Below are 21,929 nucleotides of genomic sequence, written 5' to 3'. Positions count from 1 at the left end.
TTTCTGTACCTTGAATGTATGATATTATGGGTTAATTTTGAGGGCGTTACAACTTGGTATCAGAGCGTACTGGGTTCGAATACTTTGGGTGCGTGGGAAGTGATTAGTATCACAATGGGTTTGTCTCGCTTGATTAGAGACTTAGATGTAATGCTATGTGCTTATGTGATAACATGTTTATGTGACTACTTGGGTATGGGATTTAGTTTCTAGGATGTTGATTGGATCCTTGGGTTTCTGTGAGACTTGTTAGAAAAACACTTTATCAATGCTGTTTCTAACCGGAACTCTAGTAACGCCTTGGAACTATCATTATCCGGAAATGAAATTTATAAGTGCTTATGTGTTTATGTGCTTACGTGGAATGAATTACAGCCGTCCATCGTGTTAGGACGCTAGTGAGATAGTTTCGGCACCCTTGTTGTTGTACTAATACCTTTGTTACTTTTACTAGGATGCCTAGACGAGGGAGTTGTGATTTCCCTCCTTCCGCTCGAGAAGAGTTGAGGAAACAATTTGTGGAGTTACACCAAGGTACTACACCTTTGGTACGGTTTGAAAGATGGTTTGCTAACCTGTCGAGGTTTGCTCCAGAATTGGTGGAGACGGAGGAATTGCGTTGTTCAGAGTTTGAGAGTAGGCTGTTTGACGACATCCGAGAAAGGATTGCTGGATCTTGGCATAGGAGTTATAGTGCGCTTGTTGAAGCTGCGACTCATGTGGAGGCAGCGGTGCTAGCTATGGGCCGAAATAGGGAGGAGGCCATTTCGGCGACTCCTGTGCTCAGAGTGTTGGTAGGCCTTTTAAGAAGCAGAAGGGTTTTAATCCACAACAATTTCAGAGAGCTCAGTCTGGCTCTATTTTTCCAGTGCCGAGTCTAGGTTTGGGAAAGGGTGAACGTAAGGTTGTCACTTGCTTCAAATGTGGTCAGTTGGGCCACAAGTCCCCAGCTTGCCCCCAGAGAAAGAGGGCAGGGTTGGCAGTTCGACCAGTAACTGCCCCACCAGAATCATCTAGCCAGTCAGGTTTTGGGTCGATCGAGTGTTCAGTGAGGAAGCAGTTGTTGGGGTCTCCATCACCTCAGACTTTGAACCAGTCTCGTGCTTAGGAGCCGTTTACTTGTTGGGTGTGTAATCAGCCGGGTCATATCAGACGTTTCTGTACTCAGCCAGGGGCTTCTTTGGGGGCTTTACAACCTAGCCGGGTCCAGCCTTATTTGACTGGACAGGGGCAGTATCGTTTTGGGGGACAATCAGGCCAGATTTCGAGGGCCTCAGGAGAGTCGAGTTCCCAAGCCCCAGTTGGGAAAGTTCGTAGTTGTTCCAAGTGTGGCCGGTTGGGGCACATCAGTAGTTCTTGTCCGTGGCTTGTAAGCTCATAGGATATCTTGGGTTGGGGATGACCAACCTTAGCGGTCCAGTAAGGGACGGTGTGGTGGTAATACCGATGGGGTGGTTTTGTTTTGACTAATCCGTTTTGTAATCGGTGAATTATCGTTTTATAATCATTGGGTTCTGTTGTGTAACCAATGTGTTTTGGAATCGTCGGAACATCAAGGTTGTTTGTTTTTATATATATATAGTTATGTGTGCCTGTGCTTATCTATTTTCTTGAAATGGGCAGATTAGAGCATGTTGTGGCTCTAAAAGTTTTATGAATGTAATAAGTTGTTGTGAGACCATAAAATTTTTGGTAATAATGCATTTGTATGCGTGTGATTGGTTTGGGAAAAATGAGGGCTAATGAGCCATGTTTTCAAATTTGGAAGGATTACTGAGGGATGCGTACCTTAATCAGGATTACTAAGGGACGAGAATAGTTATACTTGCCGGGTGTTCGGAATTAGATCTTGTGTGCGTGAAAGTGATGTTGGTCTACTGTCGTGGGAATTCCTTGAGGGGATGTGAAGGGTGAGATTAATGCTAGGTATAGTATATATTTAACTTAGTGTTTTATCGGGAGGGGCATAGTGCTTAATCTTGTTAGGAATAGACTTGTACCTTCGTGGTAGGTAACGTTGCCGAACCTACATTTGTACTGATTGGTCGTTTCAATTGAGGGAGTGTTAGTCCCTATATGAGGTTGTGGTTGTTGGTATCAGGGAGTGGTGTGTTGTGAGCAGCTGGTGCTATATCTCGGGTAGTAGTATATCGGTGTCTCCTAAGTTTTCGGGCTCCTTTATTATGATCGAATGCGATAGGTTTGTACCTTAGCACTGGTTAGGTCAGGAGATGCTATCATGAGGGTTGATTGGGTGTATGGCCCGTAGTTAGGGTGTGACCCGTGGACGGAGTCACAATGGTATGGTGTTTGCGGATGGAGATTTGGGATAATAGCGATGAGGGTGAGGACTTTTACTCTTCTGGAAGGTTAGGATGGTAAGTCTTTGGAAGCCTTATCGGCGATATGCAACTGTGCCGGGGTTCGGTGCAAGGCAGTTGTTCGGTAGTAGTAATGGCTGGTTGTTGGGCACATAGACCTAGTGTCTTGGTTGTACTCTCGGAATGAATGACAAATAGGATGTGGAATAAAGGATGGACCCTATAGGTCGTTGGCGATGAAGGTGCTATGTTTGCTTGTGTTCGGTAGGAACGGTTACTTAGCAATGTAATTGTCGTAGTGTGGCAAACCCTGTCTATTAACTCGATACGAGGGAAGGGGTATGCAAATTCAGTTGCTTCGAGTTCAGTCGAGACGGTGAGAGAAATCCCTAAATAAGGAAGTGTTGCATAGTACGATGCGTATTAGTGTGTGGTTCGTATGTTGTTATTAGATGATGAGTAGAAGGGGATTAATCTTAGGGAATCCCAGACGAATGCCTTGGTAAGGCTATAGTGTGGTTACTGATGAAATCGCGTGGTTTGAGGTTTGGTAAAGCTAGGTCACTTTGATATAAGTGTCCGTCGTCCAGTTTGGATAGTGGTAGTACAAGTGAGGAAGTAAGGTTGTGTAGAGTGAGTGAGGCACCCTATTAGAGTCGTTTTGACTCGTTCAATCCTTATTTCTGCGTTGTAAGGCACGGGGGTGTGCAAAGTTATCCTTTATGTTGTTGTGTTGTTGGGAGTTTCAAACGTTTAGGAGTCCCTATCGTGAAAGTACTATTTTTTTTTGGGGATTGCGTCATCACTATGAGTATGGCGGGTTTTGTGGGTTGGTTACGTTGTAATTCGCTGGAGGGAAATTGAGTACTCTTTGTAAACTAAAATGATTTTGAATCGAAACGTGAGTTTGCGATCCCTATTCTTCGAAAATAATTTGAGGAGAATATCTGAGTTCGGCTGTGGCCAATTGTAAACGACGTGTTTAAGTGGTAACGGTATAAGTCTGAATACCTTTGGGAGAAACCACTTGGGTAAGTAGACCTCAGGTCCGAGAGAAATATCCAGATCTATTTGTGGATGTTTGAGCATGTATTGTATACTGTTAAACTTTAAGAGCATTGAATATGACTTAAGTTGAAAAACATTACATTTGTTTTGGTTCACGGAAGTATTTTGAAACTTGCCTTGAAATGAAAGTTTAATGTAACATTGCATGTGTTGAATGTATTGTAGAACTGGAAATATATCATGAACATTGATTATGATATGAAATTGTGAACCATGTATGTTGGGAATTGTTAGATCTGAAGAAATACATGTTGTAGCAAATAGTGTAAATTGCCTCTTGAATAGAGATAAAGTGACCGGTAATGGGTCAGGTTGTTGAACATTGAATTGTAATATTGTCGAGAAATTTCAATGGGAAGTCTTTGGCAAACACATTGTAGGTGGTCATGTGTTACAAGTAACACCGTGTTTGTGAAAAATATTTACCAAACTTTTGAGTTTCGCATGAAAAATGCAAAATTTGTTTCGGAATGTCAACGTTGAAAACTTGATTGCTTTTGAGAAATGCCTCATGAATCAGAAAATGATCTTTCATAAATGTATACAAAAGAGTTGTGTTGGTTGTTCTATTTGGAATTATAGTTGTTGAGTAGTGACTTAGCTTGGAGCGTTAGTCAGGTGTTTTGGTGATTTATCTTGGGAAGGGTTTGGTTTTGGTGGAATATTTGTATACCGGAGTGTTGTTCTTTTTCGGAACGTGTTTCCTTGGTAAACCCTTCCATTTGTGAGAGTAGATCGAAAATTGGTTATGAGGTTAGAATCTTTCCTGGTACTCGGGTGTTGGTGCTGTGCGATCAGTTGGCCTTGTACTTTTGGCGTGTTCTTAATTTCGGGGATGAAATTTTTTAAGGGGGGGAGGTTATAGCGATCCCAGTTATCCCTTTACTATTATGTTGTATTCCAGACGTTGTTCCGTAGAGTTGGTAGTTGTACCTATCGTGTTGTCAATCTTTAAACCCTTTTTGTTTGAGTTTTAGAATGTGTTGGGCTTGGTTGTTACAGGTTGGTAGAGCTTTAGCTCCCATTGTTGTTGCCCAATTTTTGAATGGTCCGCTCGAGTGGGTCTTCTTGCGCTCGAGCGGGGTTTACACACTTCCAGTATTTCGTGCCCCTGCAAAACTTCTGCAGGTGTGTTTTTTACGCTCGAGCGGGTTTCTTGTGCTCGAGCGGATCGCGCTCGAGCGGGCTTGTTGGCGCTCGAGCGGGTAGTTCTTTTTTTGAAAAGTTCTGGGAGGTGAAAATCTACGCTCGAGCGAACTGGTTCTTCGCGCTCGAGCGGATGTGTTTTGCTTTTGTTTCTTGGTGCTCGAGTGGGCCTTCTTGCGGTCGAGCGTAACCAGATTTTTGTGCTTGACGCTCGAGCGTTCTATTCTACACTCGAGCGGGTCATACGTATATGAGTCATCCGCTGGGTAATTTTAAATCACTTTTTACATTTCCTTTCTCTCTCTTACTTTCCCAAAATTGATTTTGAGAGCCTCTCTCTCTAGGATCTCCCTTCTCTCTACGGTTTGATTTAGTTAGAGTATCTCCCTATCCTTCGACCTTTGTAAAAAGTGTGTTGATCGTTGAGGGCTATATTTGGATCCAAGAATTTCGGGATTTGGAGCATCTTCGTTTCCTTCATCTTTTTCGTTGGGTTTCATCTTTGAGGTAGGTATTCATACTCATCTTTATGGGCTTTGACCTAGATTGTGAGCTTTTGTATAAATGGTTTTGGATTTTGGAAGTTAGGGTTTCAAATGTGTGGTTTTGAAAAGAGGGGTTTTGTTTCTTTTGAACCATAATTGTGTATTTGGGTTTCAAAATAAGTATGTTGATGTTTTTGGTAATATTTGGACCCTTGGGGTTCAAGATTGAGAAAATGGGGAGAAAGTCCTAAATTGTGTATAAACTAATTGGTATAATTAATTTAGGAAAGTTATGGATTTGTGAAATTGAGTTGAATATAATGTTAGTGGTTCATTATGAGATGGAATAGTGGAGTCAGATTAATAAATCGTTCACTTTTAAAAATGCGGATAATTTATCTGTTGGTGCTTTTATTATCTGTTTAGAAATAATTGCCTTGGGCTACCGGTGGAGGGTAGTTTTGATTGTTGTAGACAATGCATGATGATTAGGCAAACCAAAACTAATCGATTGGATGTGTCATCGAATATGACGGTTGAAAGAATACATTAATTTTATGTATTGATTGAAATTGTATATGATAACTATTTATATACATTACTTTGTGTGGGAGGAGATGAGGGATGTACTCCACGGTTTATTGGAAGATAGGGGATGGACCTTTAAACCGGAAATTGTTTGACATTGATACGTGCTACAATGTGTATCATTTGTGAAGTCTAGAAATGTTTTGCTTGACATTGATACAGCACTAAAATGTGTATCATTTGTATTGATTGATTGAAGTTGTATATGATAACTGTTTTTATACATTGCTTTGTGTGGGAGGAGATGGGGGATGTACTCCACGGTTTATTGGAAGATGGGGGATGGACCTCTAAACCGGAAACTGTTTGACATTGATACAACACTACAATGTGTATCAGGTGGGAAGTATAGAAGTGTTTTTATGTTTATTTGATATAGCACTAAAATGTATATCATGTATAAAGTATGGAAGTGTTTTGTTTGATTTGATATAGGACTAAAGTGAATATCATTTGAGAAGCATGGGAATGGTTGTCTGACTGTGATACAACACCAATATGTGTATCTATTATGAAGTATGAAATGTGTAAAATGAGTTATTATCTCACTTGGAATAGAAATACCGTAGCCATGAGATGCGATCTCATTCAAAATGATTGGCCTAGTTCTAATCGTAATTATGAATCGAGAATTTGACAGGAAATGGAAACTGGAATAGAACACGGATATATTAGTCATGGGATTGAATAGTGTTATAAGTTGTTGCATACGAGTTAGACATTTATCAGTCACTGACATTTTAGTTATCGTTCATACTATGTTTAGCATATCTCTACTGGGCGTTGGCTCACCCTATATGGGACTTCATTTTCAGGTTCAGGTATTGTGCCATCTCCGAGACCACAATTTGGAAGATTGAGGGAGTTGAAGATTCTTATTTGTTAATTTTGTTATATTACATGTATATCAAGCCAAGAGCTTAATTTGTATTCTGAGTTAGTACTCTTCTTCTGTAACCTAAGTGTTGACTTGGAAAGTTGTAAGTCCATAGGGCATTTAGTCTTATTGTTAACATGTATTACATTTTGTAAGAATACCTAGATGATTGTAATATAATATCTCTTTTCTGTACCTTGAATGTATGATATTATGGGTTAATTTTGAGGGCGTTACATGAAATTAGATAAAATACAAATATACTTTATTCACATTTCACCTATCTTTTTTTTTTTTTTTCGTTTCTAAATCCCTTAATAAAACACAACATAAGATGTGGCAAGGATAAGGTTAAGAGTTTGAGTTGATTGAGGAAGTGATAAATATAATATGAAAAATAAACATTTAAAAATAATTTTTAACAATTAAACCAAATAAATTAATGATAAGACTCAGATTGAACTATAAGGGATACGTTATTCACCAAATTAATTATTAATTTAAAACTATTATTAGTCTGGAGTTTTTTTTTTTTAGATGGATAGTCCGAAGTTAATAATTTGGTTTTGTACTGTGTTTTATGTCTATAAAATGTAGTCCTTTTGGCTACATTCACAATTCCAAGTATATACTCATACAAATTTTAAAAATAAAAAATAAAGCTAAAATTAATAGATGTAGCTAAGATGATTATGGAAATAGCTCATCCCCTTAATAATCGAAAGAGTTTTGTCAGTAATTGAAATTATAATGCTCCCCTTTTTATATAAAAAGTCTAATTTAAATTATTAATTATTGAGCATGATTCACCTTTAGTGGAAACTTTTGTTAGCTTAACGTAGAGTTATGCTAGGGTTCCAAATAATCTACCAAAATTTTTACTAAACTACTCACATTAGTGTGAGATTGACACACATGAGGATTTGTATGGGTCTCACACCTATGTAAGAGATTTAATAAAAAATCTGATAAATTATTTAAGGTTTATAGCATTTTTCCTAACATAAGTTCATATACCCAACTCATAATGTACAGAAAATTTTAGTAACCATTGTGAAATACCGTAGGGTTTGGCCAATAATTGAAAACTTTATGCTTAGCTAATCAAGTCAAGATTAACCTAGGCATTAGCGTACTTGGTAAATGTCTGGAGGTTAAGACCCCGAGTCTCAATTTTGAAATTTCTTGGGCCAATTTCTTGAGCGTAGCACAGTTAGTTAGAAAGTTAAGCCTCAAGTTGTTGTTACCATAGTACTTGGTGTGGGTTTAATACTCTCCTACTACACGAGTTCTGATTTAAGCGGAACTTATCTTGGAAGGTCGAGACAAATTCTCAGGTTACAATCTCTTACTTGAAACAAACAATAAGACACCTTGTATTTGCGAGAGAGTTTAAGGATTTTCTTATAACAAAAAAAAAAAAGGTCAAGATTTGGAACCCCTATCCGTCTTCCCTCCCCAAACTCCTAAATGATAAAACAAATAGACATGAACATGTTCCCAATTACATATGCAAATATTTTTGCCTTACATATGTGTATTTGGTGACTTAAGTAGAATTTGTCTTGGGGGTCGAGACAACTTCTCGGGTTATAGTCTAATACTTAGAACGGATAACATGACACCTTAAATCTGTAGGAGAGCGGGAGGATTTTCTTATAACAAAATAAAAAATAAAAGTCAAGATTTGGAACCTCTATCCTTCTCCCCTTCCCCAACTCCTAAATGATGAAACAAATAAACATGAACATGTTCCCAATTACATATGCGAATATTTTTACCTTATATCTGTGTATTTTCTGACTTAAACGGAATTTGTTTTGGAGGTCGAGACAATTTCTCAGGTTATAATCTCTTACTTGGAATAGACAATAGGACATCTTGGTGATCTCTGCGAGAGATGTTGCCTTAGACCTACGAAAGAGTGGGAAGATTTTCATGTAACCAAAAAAAAAGAAAAAAAAGAAGTCAAGATTTGAAACCCTTATCTTTGTCCCGTCTCCTAACTTCCAAATGATGAAACAAATAGATGTGAACATGTTCCCAATTACATATGCGAATATTTTTATTTTATATCTGTGTTTTTTGTGTCTGATTCTTTATGTGTACGCAACATGACTAGTAAAAAAAATTATTTGCTTTTAGAATTTTTATACGAAATGTATAATATGAATTATGTGTCAATAATATTTGCAAAATTATGAGAATAATATATAGTAGGTATTCTTGTAATATCTTGTTTTCTTTTTTTTTTAAAATAAAACAAATTTCTTAAATAATTGTACTTGTCTCATCGCATCTTCTTTCCAGTAGTTGAAACTCTCTAGTCTCCAAGTAGTACCAAATTCACTTATTTTTTACTCAAGGAAATTGTAAAAATACATTAATAAAGTAGGGAGCAAAATTAACTTGCAATGGTTGTAAAAAAATTTAGACTTATATTCCTTCACAAGTTTTTATTAAATTGGGAAATTTAGCCATAAATCCCTCTTAGCTTCTTTTTCTTGTTAAAAGGATAGGAAAAAATTTAATACTTTCAAAACCCCCTTATAATTATAAAATTTTGTATAAAGGATAAAAATTGTTATTTGAATATTTTATTTGACCGTTATACCATTTCTTTCTTCCATTTCTTTTACAATACTCTCTCTCACTCTCTCTCTCTCTTTACCAACTCGATGGTTGTTCATTATCTCCACCATTTTCATCGTCTATCAGTGTCACTCATCCTCATCGTCGGTTGACAACCACCATTTTTACCGTTACACCACCACCATCTCAGATTTGATACCTATGAACTCATATTTGAGATCAATAACTTCAGATCAAAGATTTAAAAAATAAAATAAAATAGATTTGATAGAAAAATGAGAAATCGATATATTGTAATGAAAAATTAAGAGTTTTTTGTTTGTTTGTTCATAGATCTAAAAGTAAAATTTGACTGTGGTTCGTTCATTTAATGTGTACTCTATTTTCGTAATAGTAAAATTTTACTCTAGTTAACAACATACTGATCTGCTTAAGGACAGTAAAATTTTACTCTCTCTTTCTTTTTTCTTTTTTTTAATTACAGAGTAAAATTTTACATTGAATCAGAGTAAGGTTTATTATATTTCAGAATAAAATTTTATCTCTGAAACAAGTTGCGATAATGGCTTTACAAGAGAGTTTTGTATCATGAACCAGAGCAAAATTTTACTATTGAAAGAACAGAGCATCATGATAAGAAGAAAGAGAGATAGAGAGACAAAGTTCGAAAACAGATGATCAACAGAAGAAGAAGAAGAAGAGAGAGAGAGAGAGAGAGAGAGAGAGAAAGAGGAAAAGAGAGCATAAATGGTAGGTGACACACACACACATAAAGAGAGAGAGAGAGAGCACGAACCATCAAAACCAAAGAGAGAAAGTGAAGGATCTCAGATTTGAGGTTTGTGAACCGTCGTAAATTGTCATTTTCTGGTGACGACAATTGTGAATGATCTCAGATCTGAAGTTGTGGATGCAACAAATGATGGTGGTGATAAAGATAGTAGAGAAAGAGTTCCATGGTGAGCGATGATGATGCCGATGGAGAGCAGTGATGGCACCGATGAAAAGAATAGTGATAAGTGCGAGATAGAGGGAAGATTAGATTGAGATAAGAGAGAGTGATTACAAGTTTATATATATATATACGCGCACACACACACACACATATATAAGGATATTATAGTAAAAGAGATAAGTTTTAAAATATTAGGGGATTTTGAAATAATCTATATAATTCTTGTCCTTTTGAAGGATAAGTTAGACACTGAGGGGTCTATCACCAAATCCCCCATGTAAATTTACTAAATTGATTAATGGATCAGATTATTCATCGCATTCTAATTATCCATAGCAAATTCTAAGTCCATCGGATATCAAGAACTGTCTCATTTGTATCATAATTTTTCTTAATACAAGAAAACTCTAATTTTGGAGAAATGTATGGAAGAGACTTTAATCTCCAATTGACACGAAAATTAGTATACATGGTAGCATAAGAAATATGCACGCTGTAAATATATATATAAATCCAACATTAAAAGAATAAAAAAAAAAATACAGGAAGTTACAAAAAGGTGTGAGTTTACTTTTACACCGAGAGTAAAAACCAATTTTGCTCCATAAAGTAGTATGTTTAAGAAGAAAAATCGAATTTAAAAATAAAATAAAAAAAGAAAAAAAAAGAAGAAAAAATACATTATTTTCCCAACCTGGATGATACAACCCATTGTAGTTGGGTTAACTTGAGTTGGGCTTGGTGGCTTGCAACCCAACCTTACATCTGCCCAAATTAAGGAAGATCCAACATTTTCAACCCAATCCATAGACATTTCACCATTTAACCACTTTGATCAAACCTATAATAATCAAAGCCTATTAACTTTCAAATTAGGAATTAGGTTTGTCTTGTGAGACCAAAATTGGGCTTGATTCGCAAACACAGTCCAACTTAATAAAAAAAAGTTGCTCTAATATAAATATATTGGCCTTCAAAACCTTGGGGGGGAAGCTAATGTTTTGAAAGTATCTTATCTTGGTACCGTGGCCCATCATAGAACTTGCTCAATAATCCAAATAGTCGCGGACTCGCGGGGGCCTTTGAGAAAACGACCCACAAAAAAATACATTGATTAGATAAACGTAATCATATGATCAAATCACATTTAAGTTAAAAATAATAAATGATTTACTCTCAAAATCATATATGTTTGCTATTTTTTTCATAAAAATAAATGTAATTTGATCATATAACTATAATTATTTGATTGATTTAATATTTTTTACATAAATATTTTTGTTGAAGGTCCCTACAAGATGAGGAATTCAAATCATTGAAAAGAATTCTATCATGAATTAGAGACAAGATTGGTTCATTGTTTTTTATTTTATTTTGTTCAATTTTAAAAGTCAATGCATAGTGATAGTATCTATGGGCCTAAGTGCATTTTGTTTTTGTCCTTCTTCAGTGGTTTAGTTAAAAATGGACCACACATTAGTGAGATTTTAACCTATCTACAAATTTTCTAGACCATGGACCAAGATGTCTGTAGGCCTCCTATTGTATTGTTCACTAATAATTTTGTTCAATCGGTATAAATTTTTTTCTTTGATTTGGTTGTAGGTTAAGAAAATAAAAACAAAATGAATATATAATTGCGGAATTTTTTTTTTTGTTCTTTGTTCTTTGTTTTTGTTGTTGTTGTTGTTGTTGTTAGCCACCAAAAATAATATATGTTTAATAATTTTATTTTTCTTTCATTTCTCTTAACAAATTTAATATCCAAATTTAGTTTAATAATATCTAATCAAGGAAAACTTAATCTATACAAACTATTACTAAAGACCACTTTGAATAACGGAATTGTGGTGTTGTTTAGTAATATTTATCATTATTTTTTTTATTTACAATAAATATTAAAAATAAAAATAAAAATAAAAATAAAAATTATGTTTGGTACACACATATAGTTTAAAATTTTGTTTTGAGAATAAGTAAGGAGTGGCCGAAAGTGGTTGTTGTCGGTAGCAAGAGATGATAGGCAAATATGTTTTTCAACAAGAGGTGGTTGCCATTGGTCAGAGATTGATTGGCAGTGACTACAGGTTGTTGGGAGGCGTATAAGATAATAGTCAAAGGTGATTGTTAACAGTCGGAGATGGTGGTCGAATGCGTTTGTCTAGTTTTGAAGGTGGTGGACGAAGAAGGTTGTTGTTGACAGTCGAAAAGGGTAGTGACTAGTATTTAATTGTTAAAATAATTTTTAACAATTTTAGCAAATCCTATTTTATACAAACGTGTTTGACAAATCAAATTATTAAGGCTTTGTTTGGTAATAATCAAAGAAGTTATATTTTTTATTATTGAAGATTTTTTTATAATTAGTGCCAAACAAATCAGTTTATGTCCATTTTAAAATAATTTAAAAACTAAAAAATAAAAATAAAAATCTTTAAAAAGTTCACTAAAAGGGATTTTTTTTTTTTTAATTTACAATTTTCTTAACTTTCATGTACATGTAGATTAGTATGACCTAAAAGTTTTTTAAAGTTAAAAAAAAAAAATCACTAAATTCCAAAAAAAAAAAAATGTATATATACATCAAGTGATAAAGGCTGACTTGTCTTCAAAGGATGCAGGGTTCTAGTGGCCAATTTGGTAGACAAACCGACTTTGAAAGCATATATTCTAGTTTTTTAAGGCAAACTCAACAATTGAAAAAGATGAGGATTTAACTATTTTATTTTTTATTTTATTTTTGGGCAGTCTGCAACAATTGAGAGGGCGCTTAGCAACATTTAAAAATAAACAAGTACATAAATAATTTATTTAAAAATAATATATATATATATATATATTTGTCATCAATTATGGGGATACTTGTTGCAACTTAAAGTAATTGATTCTAACTCATTTTAACTCGGGAGTCTGTGTCTGATTGTTTTGTGCAACTTTTACTTTATAATTTATTAAACAGAAATAACATTAATTTATTTTAAAAAACTAATTATCTGCAAGCTGAGGAAAAAGTGTTTTCGGCTTCTATTATTTGATTTTTACTTTTTAACTTACAATAAGTTGTTAAATGTTATATTAAATTTTTTTAAACGACTTTCTAAATATGTATTAACTAAAAAAATAAAAATTAAAAAGTCACTAAAAAAATAAACTCCAAAACCTGCTCAGATTTAAAAAATCACTATACTTTCACAGTTCCTACCCATGCTTAACGTTAGAGAAATTTTAATGGATTGCTATAACAGTTATTATTGTCAAATTATAGAAAACTGTGTGTATAAATTGTTAATTTTACTCAACAAAGAAAGATAAGTTTTTCCATCCAAATGAGTAAATGAAGGGTTGTAAAGGTTATGCCGTTTTAAACCATAAGGTTATATGACATAATCATTTTAAAAGTAGTGTGGCTTTGTTGTAATTTATCTAAAAATTAACACTAACTATCTATGCATCTCACACTATATAATAAGTGAGTGGAAACGCAACGGTATCGTTTGGTAACATTTACGTTTTTAATTTTTTATTTATATTTATAAAAATTAAAAAAATTTAAGTAAAAACTTATTTGGTAAAATTTTTGATTTATAAATTAGTGGTCTCAGTTTATAAATTTGGCTAAAAAATGAAAACACAAAAAATGTGTTTCTATTTTGAGTTTTCAGGTTTTTTTTTTTTACCACCTAGCACTAACCACCACCCGGCACCATTTTTCACCACCGTTTTCCGCCACCACTACCCACCACCACTCACCACCCACCTGCCATCACCACCCGCCACCACCACCCACCTGCCATCCACCCGCCACCCGCCACTACCATCCACCGTCAACTACCACCACCCGCCACCTACTTGCCACCAGCACTCACCACCCACCTGCCACCACCACCCACCACTACTAGCCAACTGCCACCCGCCCGCTACCACCACCCACCACCACCATCACCCACCACCCACCTACCACCACCACCCACTCGCTACCACCTACCACCTACCACCCGCCACCATCACCCACCTTACCCACCCACCACCACCACCACCCGCCACCGCTACCCACCCACCCATCCACTACCACCTCCACCACCACCACTACCACCCACTCGCTACCACCCACCACCCACCACTGTCACCCACCCACCCACCATCACCACCCACCACCCACCTGTCACCATCCACCACCACCTGCCATCCACCACCCATCTGCCACCACCACCCACCACCGCCACCACTACCACTACCATCCACTCGCTACCACCCGTCACCGTCACTCACCCACCCACCATCACCGCCCACCACCCACCCGCCACCACCCGTCATCCTCCACCCGCCTGCCACCACCACCCACCACCCACCCACCTGCCACCACCATTCACTCGCTACCACCCACCACCTGCCACCGTCACCCACCCACCACCACCACCCGCCACCTACTCGCCACCACCACCCGCCACCACCACCCACCACCACCAGCTACCCACCACCCACCGTTACCACTTTCCACCACCGTCTTTCGCCGCCACTTGCCACCGCTTGCCATTTCTCACTCTTTTTTATATTTTTAAAATTTTTTAAACATCTTATCAATTACTAAACGCGTTTATAGTTTATGTTTTTCTAAAAATAAATAAAAAATAAACAAAAACCAATTTATAAAATTTTTGTAAATATAAACTGAAAACGTAAACATTACCAAACACACCCAACGCGTTTACAATTTTATAGTTACATTTTTAGGTAGTTTGATAATTGAAGAAAATTAATTAACAATTTTAAGTAATTTTATGAATAAGAAAAATTATTCAAAAAAACATACTAAATAAGAAGGATATTCTTGAAAAAGAAAAATATTTAATAGTGTTCACACCAACTCTGCACTTTATATATTTGAGTAAATAAGTGTCATATTCTAAACTCGCCTATATAGTATTGTTTGAACTTATTTTAAATATACTTTGTTATGAGGTTATGAATGTCTAATCAACTTGACTTTTTACATAAATAATTTACTTCAAGAATCTTATAATATAAATTGTTCAAATCATTAAAAGAAACAAGGGACAAGCTCTCATAGGGCATCACAACAGCCTGTCATGCCATAAGGCACAACAAGATTCCCATTCTGTATTATCTGCTTTTGAAATACAATGTGCATCATAATTTTGCCCTTTGGTGCTCCCATACATACTAAAAAAGACGTATATAAGATGGCTTTTTCTTTTTAAACAATATATAAGATCATTCACAATTAACTCTCTAAATTCGTATATTAGGTGGTGTGTGGTTATAACATTTGGCTAAATAATCACAAAAAGACCCCAAAAAAAATCAAAAATCACAAAAAGATAAAAAAAATTCACTATTCCAAAGTTAAAAAGCCAAAAAAATTAATCAAGAATATCAAACGAACAAAAAAGTCTCAGGTTAAAAAAGTCAAAAAAGTCAAAAAACTAACTAAAAAAGTCATTGTCAAACGAAAGCTAAATTATGTATTAATCGATAAAAAGTGATAAATGTGTTATCTAATTCTATACATTAGTGTTTGTTAATTTAAAAAATGATCAATAATTACTTTAATGATATAGTTAAAATGTAAGGTTAAAAAAAACATAAAAATGAATCGACTTAAATATATATGTAAAGATAAAAAATTGATTAAAGAGTTATAAAATAAAATAGAAAGTGTGGGTCTGCCACCACCATCTCTCACTCTTTGCCTTCTCTCGGTTGGCTAGTTGTGTTGCCACAGTTAACAATCGTTTTGGTTACAAAGCTAACAAGCAACATAACTCATGTATTATTGGAGAGGAAAACAAAATGTAGATTAATAACTCACTCTAATGGATTCTTGAATAACTTATTGGAAATGATCTAAGAAGATGTTGTAGGACTATATTAGAACAAGTTCAAACGCTTTTCAAACCATATGGAACTCTTTTTACCTCCCAACTAGTTATTTCGCGTGTATATCTATATAATACATATAAATAATTTCAAAATATTATGACCATGTAAGATGAAATCAGAAGTTCATTATAAGAGGGATTAAAAGACAAATAAAATTATTTCATCATACAAACAAACACACTTATATGTTTAAGGGGCTGACTTTTACGGACTGGAGGATATTGTTGGACCTATGACAGGTTTCGTTTCGATAATCCGAACCTTTCAATGTGTAGAACTCGTCGAGTACCATATGTCTATTAAGTATCACATTGATCACATATCGATAGCTACATAATCAAATCAGATTTGTATAAAAAAAATGGACGGTAAAAAAATAAATGGTTGACATAAATTTGATCTAATAAGATAGCTATCGATATCCGATAACGTGAATTTTACAAATATATAATACTCGACGAGTTCTACACATTGAAAGGTTCGAATTATCAAAACGGGACCCTTGGTGGGCCTCTACGGGCCCAACAGTACTTTCTAATCCGATCACGAACTGGAGGGAAGCCCAGCCCTATATGTAATATGATGTATAAATTATATATATACCAAACCAAACCAAGCCTAGCCTTAAATCTCATCAAATGAGATCGATTACATGAATCTTTCTTCTGCATGCGGCCCTATATATTATATAATATATATATACATAGGAAAAAAATTAAACACTATAGATGTAATCTCTAATAGGATAAAAAGGTTTTTTAGTACAAAATAGAAAGATAATGCAAAATGAAAGAAAAATGATATATATATATATATATATATTTGGACGAATTACACTAATAGTCTCTATAGTTTTGGACTTGTGTCACTTTGGTCTTTGACTTTTCAATTGTGGCATATTTGATTCTAAATTTTGAATCTTATTCTAAATAAGGACAATTGAAGATACTATTGCTTAATTTCAAGGGCAAAATCATCAATTTAATAAAATATAAACTAATTTGACAAAAATAAATGTCAAAAAAATATTTTTCAATTTTTAAAAATTATTTCTACCCACCAAAGATAAAATTATGTAAAATTAATAAATTTTTTAGACATTTATTTATTTATTTTTTATCAAATTAATTTTTATTATGTGTTTGGATGATGATCATGTAATGAGTGGTTGTTAAGATTTTAATGTGTAATCGATATATTTAATATATGAAATATTTTTAGTTTTGGATTTTTTGATTTTAATGGATTGGTTTAATAATGATATCAAAATTATTACCATATTTGACTTTTGAAAAAATAATGAAAATAAAACCAACGACGCATTAAATGATTATCATCCAAACACATATTAAAATTTAATTTGGTAAAATAAATAAATAAATAAATGTCTAAAGGATTTATCAATTTTACATAATTTTATCTTTAGTGAGTAGAAATAATTTTTAAAAAATTAAAAATATTTTTTGATATTTATTTTTGTTAAATTAGTTTATATTTTATCAAATTTATGATTTTTCTCTCGAAATTAAGTAATTGTATATTCAATTGTTCTTATTTGAAACTAAATTCAAAATTCAGAATTAAATACTGTATGTCACAATTAAAAAGTTAAAGACCAAAATAGAATAAGTTCTGAACTATAGGCGCCTTTGATATGATTTACCCTATATTTTTTTTTTTATGTCAGGATCCATTTTATATATAAAATAGTATATATATTTTTAAAACATTATGACAAATAGCTTTTTTATGTTTTTTTTTTTTTTTTTCATAGGAACAGAAGTTCATGGCATTACTATAGTCTTTTTCTAATGCTGTTCACATGCAAACAATAATGATAAAGTGATGACATTATCTTATCACGTTCTGTATATCATTATGTTCACCATTTATATATATATATATATATATTACTAATATAATAATAAAAAAATTTACTTATAAATCTTATTATGTTCACCATTTATATATATATATATATATTACTAATATAATAATAAAAAAATTTACTTATAAATCTTATCTTGAAGAATGATGAATCATTAATCTTAAGATTTTTTTTATAAATTAATTAATCCCATTTATTTTAAAAAGTATATTTAATAAATTATTTAAAAATTAAATTTATGATTATACTCTTATTTCTATTATGCTCTTTATCTTTTTTTCTTTTGTGTTAGAAAAGTAAGGTATACAATATATGTGAATCAAATTTGAGATGAATTTTTATATAAAAATCTTTTTATCTACAAACATTTCAAAAGGAATACAAAAATGACTTAAAATATGAGATTCTTCAAACATTCCAAAAGGATATGAGATTTTTTAAACATTTCAAAAAAAGTACAAAAACTACTTGGTAAGTTTTGACCAAATGTATAATTTCAAATTGTAATACTGTAACGTAACACTCCAATGTAACACTAAAAAAAAAAAAAATCTTAGTATAATACCCTAATGTAACACATAAAAAAAACTCGTTACTGTACTTTTTTCAAACGTAATATTCTAATATAGCACTCCAAAAAAATTTCTTAATGTAATACTCTATTGTAATAAACAAAAATAAATAAATAAAATCCTTATTGTAACACTCTAATGTAACACACAAAAAAAACTCTTCAATGTATTTTTTTCCAAACATAACACTCTAAAAAAACTGCTTAATATAACACTCTAATGTAATATGAAAAAAAAAAATTTAGTGTAACATTCTAATGTAACACACAAAAAAACTTATTGGTGCATTTTTCTCAAATGTAACACTATAATATAATAATATAAAAAAATGCCTTAGTGTAACACTCTAATTTAACACACAAAAACTCTTTAGTGTAACATTCTAATGTAATACACAAAAAAAATTTATCAGTGTACTTTTTCAAACGTATAACACTTAAAAAAAATTTCTTTGTGTAATACTTTAATGTAATACACAAAAAAAAAAAAGCACTTTTTCTAAACGTAACATTTCAATGTAACACTAAAAAAAAGAAAAAATGAGAGATTCTTCAAACCATTCCAAAAAGAGTACAAATATTTATTAGTAAGTTTTAGGCAGATGTATTATTTCAAACTGCGAGTTTTATGTTTAAAAAAAGTACATGTGTATGTTACATTGGAATGTTACATTTGGAATTATACTAATTGAAGTGTTATGTCAGAGAAAAATTCATTAAGGAATCTTTTTTTGTGCTACACCAGAGCGTTACGTTTGGGAACGTTTGGGAAAAATACACCAAAGAGTTTTTTTCTTTTTACGTTGTTACGTTTAGAAAAAGTACACTAAGGAGTTTTTTAGTATGTTACATTGAAGTGTTACGTTATTGGAGTGTTATATTAGAGTGTTAGGTTTTTGTTCGTAATGTGAGATTTGGTCTAGAATGAGGGAAAATTCAAAATTTCTATAGTGCAAATTGCGCAAATGTGTAATTTTATATTTTGAGAAATCCACTTTTATTCTTAAAAAATTAAATCCAAACATGTAAGTGACTACCTTTTATGTAATTTTCACTTTAATAAGACATTTGAGTTGTTAAGAAAAAAGAAAAAGAATTAAACTCTTCAGAAGATTTCATTTTGAGATTTATTAGTGTTTCACCCTTATTTATGTTGCAAGATAAATAAAAAGTGATAAAATAATATATAATTATTATTAATATTGTTGTGATAAAAAAGACAAGAAGACAAGAATTTGCGGCTTTTGGGAATGAAGACAAAGGGTTGTTTTGGAAAGATGGTAAAAAGTGATTTTTTGACTTTTAACCAAATTTTTGGCTTTTTTAGACAAATGATTTGGGAAGTTGGTAAAAAGTGACTTTTGACTTTTTTTATTAATGTTTGTTTATGATGTCAAATCATAATAAAATGACCAAACTACCCCTATTTATTTAAAATATTAACAACTTCACCTATGTAACACATTTTGACTCATGAGGGTAAAATTGTAATTCACCGTTGGCTAAAAACTAACTTCCCAAATAAAAAAAAAAAGACAAAAAAGTCAACTTTTAGCTTTTGCTACAAACCAAAAAAAGTGGTTAAAAGCCAACTTCCCAAAATAGTCCAAAAGAAAAGCAAATTAAGCAGTTGTCTGGGTTGTGCTATGTAAGTGTACTTTTTGATTTTTTAATTAAAAAATAGAAGAAAAAATATATATGTTTTGAATAATTTTTTGACATTTTATGAAAAGATGTGTAATAAAATATTATAATAAAATCAAAATAACAATTTTATCCTTTAGACTTTTTGATTTTTTGAGTAGTTGAATTCAAAGGGCAAAATAATAATTTTGTCCTAATGACTTCACCCCACAAGTTACTCTTCAATAATATAATTTTTTTTAATTTTTTTAATAATTTTATGACTATTTTATCTTATCCCAAACAATAAATAAGAAAAGTGCTTAAAATGGCACCCATCAGTCCACAATCCACACAAACAAAAACAATATATCATCATTAATGATGCATCAAAGATTATCATTGTAAGAATATGAAAGTATATTATTTTAAATTTTTTAATATAGCATATACTATTCTTAAAAATTTAAAGGCGCAATCAATCTGACCGGCACTCTCTTAAATCCATCATTCATCATTATGCAATTTGTAAGTTCCTAACCTAAATAAAATTCCTTTATAATGATTCTCCATTAACACTCACAATTTTGACCCAACTCCACCTTTCTTTTTCTGTTTTGTTTTTTTTTTTTAATTTTATTAGTCATTTTAAAGTTTAAAATATATAATAAATTTCATATGTTTGACATAACTACATTGATTTTAATAAATTTATCTTGACTAAAAATAATACAAATAGTTTGCAAATACAGAAATAAGCACCTAGAACAAATGTATTTTCTACAAATTTTAAAGAAGTTTGTAATTTAGTTTTGCTTTTCTTTTTTTTTTTTTCTCTTTAAAGATTGTTTTTAGTTTTTTTGAATTGTTGGAATGACAACTACACCTAATGCATGTATGTAGACTGTTCTCTAAAAACTACATGTATGTAAGCATACAAATGCGTGTATATGCATATAATATAAGTATAATTGGGAAAAGGATATCGCAACTAGAAACCTCTTTCTGTCTTTTTTGACTGACCGACTCTTGTCTCTCATATAAATATCATGCATAATATTGGTTGGTTTTAAAAATATCTTGAACATGGGGTCCACCACTCCTTATGAGTCACAAGCCCCCTCTAATTATTGAGTCGTTTTTTTTAAGATAAATTACATTCATACTTGTTAAGATTTATTTAAAATATAAATTATTTTTTATAATTGTGTGAGTGATTTTTTAATTACACTATTCAATTCAGTATTCAGCTGGAGAGAACAGGTAAAATAAATAACACCTGACTGACCTGCAACAGAAAGAGAAGATTCCGGAAGTGGTTCGTCCACCCGAAGGCACTCCGACGATCAAGTCAATATATCCTTCAAAGATAATCAATAGTGCTAAATTTACTGTTCAGAATATAAATTACGTACCTTAGACCCATGGCAGTGCCCCTCTTTTATAGTTAACCCAATCTTAGTCCCAATAGAAGTCTAGCTTCAATGGACTTCTGCACAGTGCTTATCCTGGACTCTCGAAGAGATAAAGATAAACTCTCAAAGAGTGTTATCCTTATCCATGCTGTAGTCCTTCCTCATTCTAGGACTCTTGTATCTTATCTGCTTATTCCGGATTCTGATATCTTCGGAGATAACCTCGTCCTTACCGAGATAACCTCAGCGTCATAACCTGGACACGTGGCACCTCGGCTGACACGTCGGCATCACCTTGGCCACGTATTGGGACTCAGAAAATATATCTCCATAACTACCCCTAAGTTCTATTACCTCGGCATTCTGAGGTGATGGAACCTATATCGGTACTCCCTGCCAGTACATCGCCTTCAGCCGAGATCATCATTATAGGCCAATATGTCTCCTTAAGGTTTAAAAGTTTCCAAGATTTCCTTCATGCGTATGAGATGTCATACAT

Source organism: Camellia sinensis, chromosome 2, assembly GCF_055761805.1.
Source record: "Camellia sinensis isolate YWXY chromosome 2, ASM5576180v1, whole genome shotgun sequence".
Classification (NCBI taxonomy): domain Eukaryota; kingdom Viridiplantae; phylum Streptophyta; class Magnoliopsida; order Ericales; family Theaceae; genus Camellia; species Camellia sinensis.
The sequence above is the reverse complement of the archived record's forward strand: the minus strand, read 5'-3'. Positions refer to the sequence as shown.